Source organism: Oryctolagus cuniculus, chromosome 2 (genome assembly GCF_964237555.1).
Source record: "Oryctolagus cuniculus chromosome 2, mOryCun1.1, whole genome shotgun sequence".
Lineage (NCBI taxonomy): Eukaryota > Metazoa > Chordata > Mammalia > Lagomorpha > Leporidae > Oryctolagus > Oryctolagus cuniculus.
Genome location: NC_091433.1, coordinates 114,637,656 through 114,647,300, shown reverse-complemented (window position 1 = coordinate 114,647,300; position 9,645 = coordinate 114,637,656).

Genomic DNA, 9,645 nt, shown 5'->3' with positions numbered 1-9,645 from the left:
CTAAGAATCATGAGGGATGTAGATGCTCAAATGAGTTGATTTTTTAAGATTTCTCTACTTACATTCAACAATGGCCCCAATAGCTAGACTTCATGGTCATATTTTCTTACCATTTTTGTTGCCTTGTTTCTGTGCCTGATATAATTCTTTACATTGAGAACTTATCACTGTTTAAATTAAAGTACAATTTAGTAGAAAAAGAAAGAACAATTACTGGGGATTTATGGAGGAACTATGAATATCAATCAGTAGGATGTGGGCACAGAGACTGAGTTGCTTGCCAAAGCTTCGTCTGGGACTTTCCTGGAACAAACTTTGAGTGAGAAGTATGAAGACTGTGTCCCTGTAGTGGCTGATTCCTCCTCATTTCAGCAACATGCACTGATGTCACGTAAATTGATGACCAGAAAGTTAAAGCAAGGGAGAATATTGGCACATAGACACAGTGTGTGGCAGGAGAAACTCAGAATAGTTGGCAGGAGTTTTGGAGGCAGGTCCTGGAGCAGCCACGTTCAATGATATTTTAACCTGACGTCCTTTAGGACATGTTCTTGCCACTCGTGGAAGCTGTGCACACTGTGTGCAGAGTCACGGCTGCTCCATGATTCTGATCACCTAGGCCAAAGTCATTTACATTGCTCTTCAGTTTGGAATCACTTTCAAGCATTTGGTATTTGATCATGGAGAGATGAGATGAGGATGAGGATGAAGTCCAAGCATTGGGATAAAGACATTTGAATGCTGAGACTTCTAAATCTACCGTGCCCTGCCTGTCATACACAGAGGGATATGGGTGAGACCACCCACTCCTGTGTCTAAGGCAGCCTCCGAGTCTCAGGGATCTTGTGACTAGATAACATAGAATTATCTGTAACAAGTCTCAACATTCAAAAACCCCGAGCTGGGAGAAGAGTGATGTCATCCAGAGGACAATGGAGGGAGTTTGCCCATGTGGCCTAGACAGCTCCAGCCACTGTTTCAGGATATGACATTTAGGAATGTGCCATTTCATAGTGTGTCAAGTTCCAGTGTATTGTTGGAATCCTTGAACAGGTAGTGTTGATTTATTTTTTAACTATGAGAGCACCAGCCAGGCCTCAGACACATGTATGGGTATGAGTATCATTTTTGTGCTTTTCAAGCTTTGATATTTCTTCATATGAAAACATGAGAATTGTAGTAGGCATTGTCTATGTTCCCCAAATATAAAATTATAGTGATGTAGTTTCCTTTGATCATCAAGCCAGCCAAGTGAAATACTTTTAAAGAAACTGTGTCATAAGGGTTGAGGACAGATCAGATGCATACAAGATTAGCAGGTCCCTTCCCTCCCTAGAAGGCCTAAGACATGAGCTGTTCAATTGATTAAAATGGGGACTTGAAAGTCATATCTGTGAAGTGGCAGGTGCTCCATGGAGAAAATATCTTTGCTGAATTAGCCCTAAGAACTAGATGTTCTTAGAAAGCACAATGTCACCAGGGAATACCCATAACAGAGAATCAACAGGTGTGTCAACTCTGTCACCTGATGACTGGTGGGTTGCACCCTGAAGAAAGAGAAGCTGCCTCTCAGAAGTCCTGGGATATCCAGTGAGTGCAACTGACCTGAAAATTCCAGGAGTTTGATATCTCAGGATTCCTTCTTGCCTGTTATTATGGGATTGGTCCTTGCATTAGTGATCAGGAATATATATGTAGAGAGATTTGTTATAAAGATTTGGTTCATACTATTGAGGGCACTGAGAAGCAACAAGGTCTGTGCTTGACACTCTATGGACCCCGCAGAGCTGATGATGTTTTCCAGGGGTGGTGCAAGAGGACTCACTAGTGGTCAAAAAGGACCACTGGTGTTCCAGCTCCAGAATCCAGGAAGAAAGAATCCCCTTTTGCTCTGGGGAGGGTCAGCCATATTGCTCTACTTAGTCCAATTTACTGAAAACCACTGCATTACAGAAGACAATAGGATTTACTCCTTCTATCCTTTTAAACTTTAGCTTCCTCACAAGGACAGCCAGACAGTGTTTGACCAAGTATTGGGCATCCAAATGAAACCTGAACACAGATTTAGACCCCTTTGTCTTACATTTCCACCTTAGTGCCAGGCATCCCCGCCTGGCTGAGTAGCAGCATCAGTGTAAGCGTCTGTGTCAGCACCACGGCCTGGATCCAGGGCACTCAGAGGAGCACTCCTGGGGCAGAACTGGAAGGATGGTGGTGCAGCCTGTGCACAACCTCCTGCTGCCTGTCCTGGGGCCTGGTCTTCAAGGCAGCATGCTGACAGCAGGCTATCCAGGATCCGGTATTACAGAGATGCAACTGCACAAGGAAGGATTCATGTTTTTGCTTGAATGTTGCAAACTCGATTGATGCCCTCACCATTTCTACACTGCTGTATTTCTGCTGACTTCCACTCGTCATATCTGTGTAACTCTGCATACTTGACAGGTCTCAGGGACTGGACCATCCCTAAATTTAAGAGTTAGCATCTGAGTTCAAGATCAAAGCAACATGTTTTGGGGTAGAAAAAGTGTTGGGCTATGAAATCCACAAAGCCTTTCTGATTGTGGCTTTTTCCCATCATGAACACAATGGATCCATGTATGAGATGGATGTGATGATATGAAAAGAAGAAATGTAAAGTCTAGCAGACTTGGGTACAGACGATAGCCCCAGCACCTGTGGCCCCTGTGACTTTGGGCAACCACAGATGCACTCAGGAAAACAGTTCCCTCATCCTTGACATGGAGCCCTAAATAAATCAAGGCTTGGCAAAGAGCTTAATGAGATGATGCCACCTTAAAGTGTACACATATATTCACACATATAAAGATGGTTATATTTTGCATGCATGTGTGTATTTATCAAAATAGTATATAATGTGCATAATATGTTCATAAAGATATTACCAAATATTCCTCGTAAGGTCATACATTTGAGATGTAATAATATTGTGCTGGTCAACATCAACACCATAATTACTGGTATCCAATCACTCAAAGCTAGTGACTTATAATAGTAAATATTGATTTCCAGGTATGGAGATCTTCCTGTGAATGATTTGGCCTATGCAGTCAGGGCTCAGCAGGGCGGCTCTGTTGCAGGGCACTCAGCTTGTCTCCACCCACAGACTGTGTGTGACACGGGGGTGAGGCTGCAGCAGAGACCACCCAAGGCCCTGCATTCTCATGACAATCTCAAGAAGTGAGCAACATGTCCAAACCAAGCTACAGGGGCAAATGTTAGCTTATGCTGTGGAGAATAATCATCTTCTCAGTCTTAAAAATCAAGTCTAGTTTGAATTTCCAATAATTATAAAATAAAGTTGAGAGTTTTTCAACATACGGTGTGAAGTAGAGTTTTTTGTTTTGTTTTGTTTTTTGTTTTAGCAGCACATATGGTATAAAATCTCTTAACTCGATAAATGTCCCCTGAAGTGTTGCTTCTCTTGCCTTGTTCAAACCACCTGTGGACTTCTAAAGCACAGACTCTCATTCAGAGCACCCAAAGTGGGTCTGCAGTTTTACACTGGCAACCTGCCCTCACCGAATCTGATTATGCAGCTGACTTCTGGCCACAATCTGAGTAGACTGAGTAGACTGGAAAACAAGCTACATTCAAGTTCATGTATTTTTCTGTTATAGTTGTTTTTTTTTTGTTTGTTTTGTTTTGGATTTTATTTATTTATTTATTTGAGAGGCAGAGCTCTACAGAGAGAGAGAGGGATAAACAGAGAGAGAGGTCTTCCATCTGCTGGTTCACTCCCCAAATTGCTGCAGTGGCCAGAACTAGGCCAGGCCAAAGCCAGGAGCCAGGAGCTTCTTCCAGGTCTCCCAGGTGGGTGCAGGGGCCCAAGCATTTGGGCCATCTTCTACTGATTTACCAGGCCATTAGAAGAAAGCTGGATGGGAAGTGGAGCAGCTTGTACCCAAACTGTCGCCCCTACAGAATGCCAATGATGCAGGCAGAGGCTTAGCCCACTACACCACAGTCACAGTGATGGCCCAGGGATCTCCCACTTCTACCAAATGTTTCCATAACTATTATGTATTCTGCTCTTTAATAAGCTGTTGTTTGACTCTAATTCCCTCTATTACAACAATTCCCCATTCAAATTCTTACAGTAGCCTCTCCTTAACTTTATGAAACATGACTGATTATGTAAACCAGATTTCTCAGAGATAATGAATCTTTATTAAAGCAGTAGAGGCATTGCCAAGTCTTTGTTGCTGGGCCTTTGGAGGAGCAAAGAGATGTAGGGTATTAGGAGCCTCCTTGACTACTTCTACTAAAACCTTCTACTAAAACCTTTGTGACCTTCAAAGCCTGGCTGCTCTGAGAATCAGTCTCAGCAGATGGGGCCCAGGAGCAGCAGCTGGGGCAGCCCAGCCTCACACTTCTGCTTTCCTGGGGGTTTATGTTAGGGCTGGTAACATGTTAGTGCTGCGGGTGGAGTACTGTAATACTGTTGAAGCAGTAAGTGGCAACATCTCCAGGCTGCACGCCGCTGATGGTGAGAGTGAACTGTGTCCCAGATCCACTGCAAATGTAATGTGATGAGACCCCAGGTTGCGATGTGGGTCCTACACAGATCGGCACAGGAGATTTTCCAGGTTTCTGCTGATACCAGGCTAAACTACTGCCAGTGTTCTGACTGGTCTCCCAAGTCATGGCGGCTGTGCCTCCCATAGTTGCAGCCAGGGAGGCTTTAGACTGGGTAATCACGATGGTACCTCTGGCACCTGAGATGGGAAACATGAAATCAAAGTTCCACACCGTCCATCATATGACAAGAGGACTTAGCTTAACAGTCAGGCAGCAGTGGCCACACTGGCTCTGTGAATTCCTGGTATTTTTCTTCCTTACCTGGAAGCCAGAGAAGCAGCAAGCTCAGGAGTTGAGCAGAGGCCATCATATCCATGCTACGTCCTGACTACGAACGACTCCTGCACAGGGTGTGAGCATCCTGGTAATAAGTCCTCAGGGCTGTGGGCAGGGCTTGGAAACATGCAAAGCAGCTGGAAGGGGCGGGCTGGCTCCTCTCAGTGACTCAGCACAGGTGCAGTGACCCCTGCTGCCCCAGGTCACAACAAGACAGCACAAACTTGCCTGATAGAGTTTCTCTCTGGAGGATATTTTTAAAATTTTTGTTTAACAAAAGAAATATTCAGTCCAATTCTACAATATAAAAATGGACTTAGGACTAGCTAGAGTCATCTGTCATATTGGGGTTAAGTAGGAACATACCTGTGTCCATGGAGAATACACAGAAAAGTCTTTGAAAGTGGGGCTGTTGGCCGGCGCCACGGCTCATCAGGTTAATCCTCTGCCTGCAGTGCCGGTACCCTGGGTTCTAGTCCCGGTTGGGGCGCTGGTTCTGTCCCGGTTTCTCCATTTCTGTCCAGCAGCAATTATTCCGTCTGGGGTAATATGCTGCAGCAATACACAATGCACGGACAACGCTCACACTCATGCTTAAGAGAGCGTGCATTCCAGCTCTAGTTCTGATGAGGATTCCCTTTTAAAATTTCAGATCCTGAAAGCAAAACTGCTGATGCAGCCCTGGAGCAGAGCTGTAATAAGCTCAGAAGAGTCCAAGAATCAGGGTCCTGAAGAACAAGTTGCATCTTTTGGAGCAACTACAAGAGCTGCTGGATTTCTGTTTCACATGCTACCTGTGACGCTAGCATCCCATGTGGCTGCCAGCTCCTGTCTCGGCTGCTCCTTTTCCATCCATCTCCCTGCTAATGTGCCTGGGAAAGCAGCAGAAGATGGCCCAAGTGCTTCAGCACCTGCATCCCCATGGAAGACCTGGTTCCTGGCATTAGCCTGGCCCAGCCCTGGCCATCGAGGTCATTTGTGGGAGTGAACCAGCGGGTGGAAGATCCCCTTCATTCTGTCTCTCAGCCTCTGGGCTGAGGCTCAGAGAGAGATGACTCACCTTCCGAGATCCCACAGTCACACAGGCGCAGAGCTGGGATTTGAACCCCAGGATCATCCAGTGCTCACCTTCACCACAGCAGAACCCTGACTTCCAGGTCGAGAACCAGCTCATTTTGGCAGCACTGATCCCGTGAGAACTGCTTGATTTTCTGCTCGGTGTCCTGCGCCGCGCCTCCTTCCATGCTCTGTGAGGGTGAAGGTTGTGCCACGGTGGCACACGCTGTGTCCCAGGGTCTCTTACAGATCTTGGGAGGGTTTCATCTGCAGGACCAGGATGCTCCTGGCATTGAATCCACTCTGCTTTACCCAGAACTGAAAGGGGTGCCTCCCAGACTTTCTCCAAGTACCTGAAGGACTGCAGAAAGGGGTAGAGAGAGGGGGGGACGTTTCCTCTTCTGTTTGCACCCTCCCTGGGCTGCTTTCGCCTCACAAGTCAGCTCTGAACCAGCTGCAGGTGAAAACTGAGCTCGTTTCCACCTTTAACGTTTAAATTGGAACCAAGACTTCTCTGGAGTTTGCTCTTCCTGTTGAATGCTGCCTAGACAAGGAGCTGAGAGACAGTTCAGGTGTCCACTAGGGCCTCCCACAAAGTGTCCTCCTGGGACCTTCCCAGAATACCCTGGAGTTCATCTCCTGCTGAAGCCAGGGGGTGCTGACTGCCTAAGGATCAGGGGCCTAGGGATTTGGTCTGAACCTGAGGGGTCTTGGGGCTTGGAATGGACTGAGATCTTTATTTTCTAAGAGCAAAGCCATGTGTCCCCTTCCTTGTTTATTTCTTTATATCTAGGTGAGCCATTACCCCATAGGGTGGAGGGTGTCTTTCAAAAGGTGTTTTCGAGGCTGGGGGAGGGGCAGGTATGTGTTGCAGTGGTGAGTTGCTGTCTGGGATGCCCACATCCCATTCCAGAGTCCATGACTTCAAGCACTGGCTCTGATTCCAGTTCAGCTTCCAACTAATCATCTCCCTGGCAGCAGATGATGGCTCAAGTACTTGAGTCTTTCCACACCAGAGAACGGGATTGAGTTCTAGGCTCCTGGCTTCAGCCTGGCACAGTCCTGATGGTTGCAGGCATTTGGTGAGTGAACCAGTGGATGGAAGATCTCTGCCTCTCTGCCTTTCGAATAAAATGAAACGATAATCAATCAATAAATAAAGAATCATCTACAGAGGTGCCTGTGTTGTCCAGAGCTTTGCTTTTTTCTTCTTCTCATGACTTCCTTTTAAAAAGCAAAGGATAATATGGTGAATACCCATTAACTTAAATGCCTCAACTGGGTGGGTGTGAGAGCAGGTATGGTGGAAAGAATCACTATATTCCTAAAGTCGTACTTATGAAATTTGTGTTCCTGAAATAAAAGGTTTATTTTTGAAAAAAATACCTCAATTAGAGGCTGGCACTGTGGAGTAGCATGAAAGGCCACTGCCTGCAGTGCTGGCATCCCATATGGGGGCCGGTTCACATCCCAGCTGCTCCACTTCCATTCCAGATCTCTGCTGTGGCCTGGGAAAGCAGTAGAAGATGGCCAAGTCCTTGGGCCCCTGCACCCTCATGGGGGATCCAGAAGAAGCTCCTGGCTTGTGTCTTTGGATCAGCCATTTTAGCCGATTGGGGAGTGAACCAGCAGATGGAAAGCCTCTCTCTCTCTCCCTCTCTCTCTGCCTTTCCTCTCTGTACTCTTTCAAGTAAGTAAATAAATCTGCTTAAAAAATGCCTCTATTGATGCCCATTTTGGAGGTATAAAGAGACCCTATATAATTAGGAAAACAAATGGCCAAGAAATTGGAACTCAGGTGGGATTAATTATTCTTGGGACTATGACCTTATGTTTGCATGTACCAATGGTATGGATGATGTTGTACAGAGGTGTTTTATTAGCCCTTGAAGAGGCTGGTGCCGTAGCTCAATAGGCTAATCCTCCACCTGTGGCGCCGGCACACCAGGTTCTAGTCGCAGTGGGGGAGCCGAATTCTGTGCCAGTTACCCCTCTTACAGGCCAGCTCTCTGCTGTGGCCCGAGAGTGCAGTGGAGGATGGCCCAAGTGCTTGGGCCCTGCACTACATGGGAGACCAGGAGAAGCACCTGGCTCCTGCCTTCAGATCAGCACTATGCGCCGGACGCAGTGGCCCTGGAGGGTGAACCAACAGCAAAGGAAGACCTTTCTCTCTGTCTTTCTCTTTCATTGTCCACTCTGCCTGTCAAAAAAATAGCCCTTGAAGAAGGGATTCCTACATTGATATCAGAAAGATCATAAATATGAAGGTTCCTCAAAACGTTTGAAGAAAAATAGAACTGAAATTTTGAGCTTAATTGGGTGAAAAAATGTTTGGTGGTAATTTTTTCATCTTGCATGGAAAATGTGCATTGTAAGAAAACTATTCATGAACTTCAAAATTTCTCTTGCACAAAATAAACATTAGATTCCATTTTCCATGAGCTAGTCATGCTAGAAAAATTGATTCCTCTATAGACCCTTAGTGTCATTGTGACAGCTTGTCAATCTTCCCTCTGACGCTAGGTGGCGGTCTATACCCACCTAAAACAACTCCCTCTTTGCTGAGCCCCAACTCTGGAAGACACAGCTTCAGTCTCTTGAGCACTCAGCAGACGCCAAGCTCCTTCCGTGGAGGAGCTCCTGTCACTCCTGGAGGAGCCCGTGACGGGAGTTCCCAGATCCCCACGCGTGGGGAAATCGAGCCTCAGACAGGTGATGTGGCTGCCCAGAGCCCTGCTGCACGAAGAGCTGTGGTATGACTTTTTCCTTCTTTCTCCTTCTTTTTTTAATTTATTATTATGTTTTACTTTTGAAAGGGTTCGGGGCCGCCACTCGGGCTCGCGTCCTCGGCCGCGGTGGCAGTCGGGCGATGGCGGCGGCGGCGGCGGCTCACCTGGACGCCCTTCTCCTCAGGGCTGCTGTGGACTTGGCGGGTGTTGTGGATCCTGCGGGGCGCCCTTTGGGCTGCGGGCCGGCTCCCTCTGGGCTTTGTATTCCTGAGGCCCACAGGCGCAGGCCCGAGGTCGGGGGTGGTCCTGTGCGTGGGGCGCTCAGGCAGGGACGGCCCGCAGGCCGCGGTCCCGGTCCCGGCTCCTGGTCCTTAGCTTTGCGGGCCAAGCTCCAGGCAGGCGGTGGAGAGGACGCTGCCATCCGATGGCGGCGGTGCCTGTTAAACTTGGTGTGTCCCTGGGCCGGGTGCGGGGTGCATCTATCTTACACCTTCTCTTTTTGAGAGGCCCGACGTGCGCCCTATGTGAGTCATTTCTGCGAGGCATGGACGCCATCCTCGCGAGTCCTGAAGACTCAGGGCTGGGCTGAACTGGAATCCTGCTTGGGATGCTTTCTCTGCTGAGCATGCTTTTTCTTGGCGATGGTCGGGCTCTTCCCTGGGGATCAGGATAAAGGCCTGCGCAGGTGAGACTTGGGAGCAAGGAGCTGCGGGGCGCCCCATAGGTGTGGTGGAGCCCAGCGCCTACAGCAGGCAGGGACCCCAGCCCCGGCCCCCACGGCGGGTGGCAGATTTCCAAAGTTGGTGTTTTCACTATGTTGGAAACACCGAGGCCGTGGACAAGGCTGGAGTACCGAGGGCAGATTATAGGTACATCGTGCTTTCTGTACTCTTTTGCAATCCAATCCCAGCGCCAGGCAAGACACCCACCAGACTTCCTCCAGCAGCCAGTGGTAGGATGGGCGGGCCTGGAGCTGGCTGAG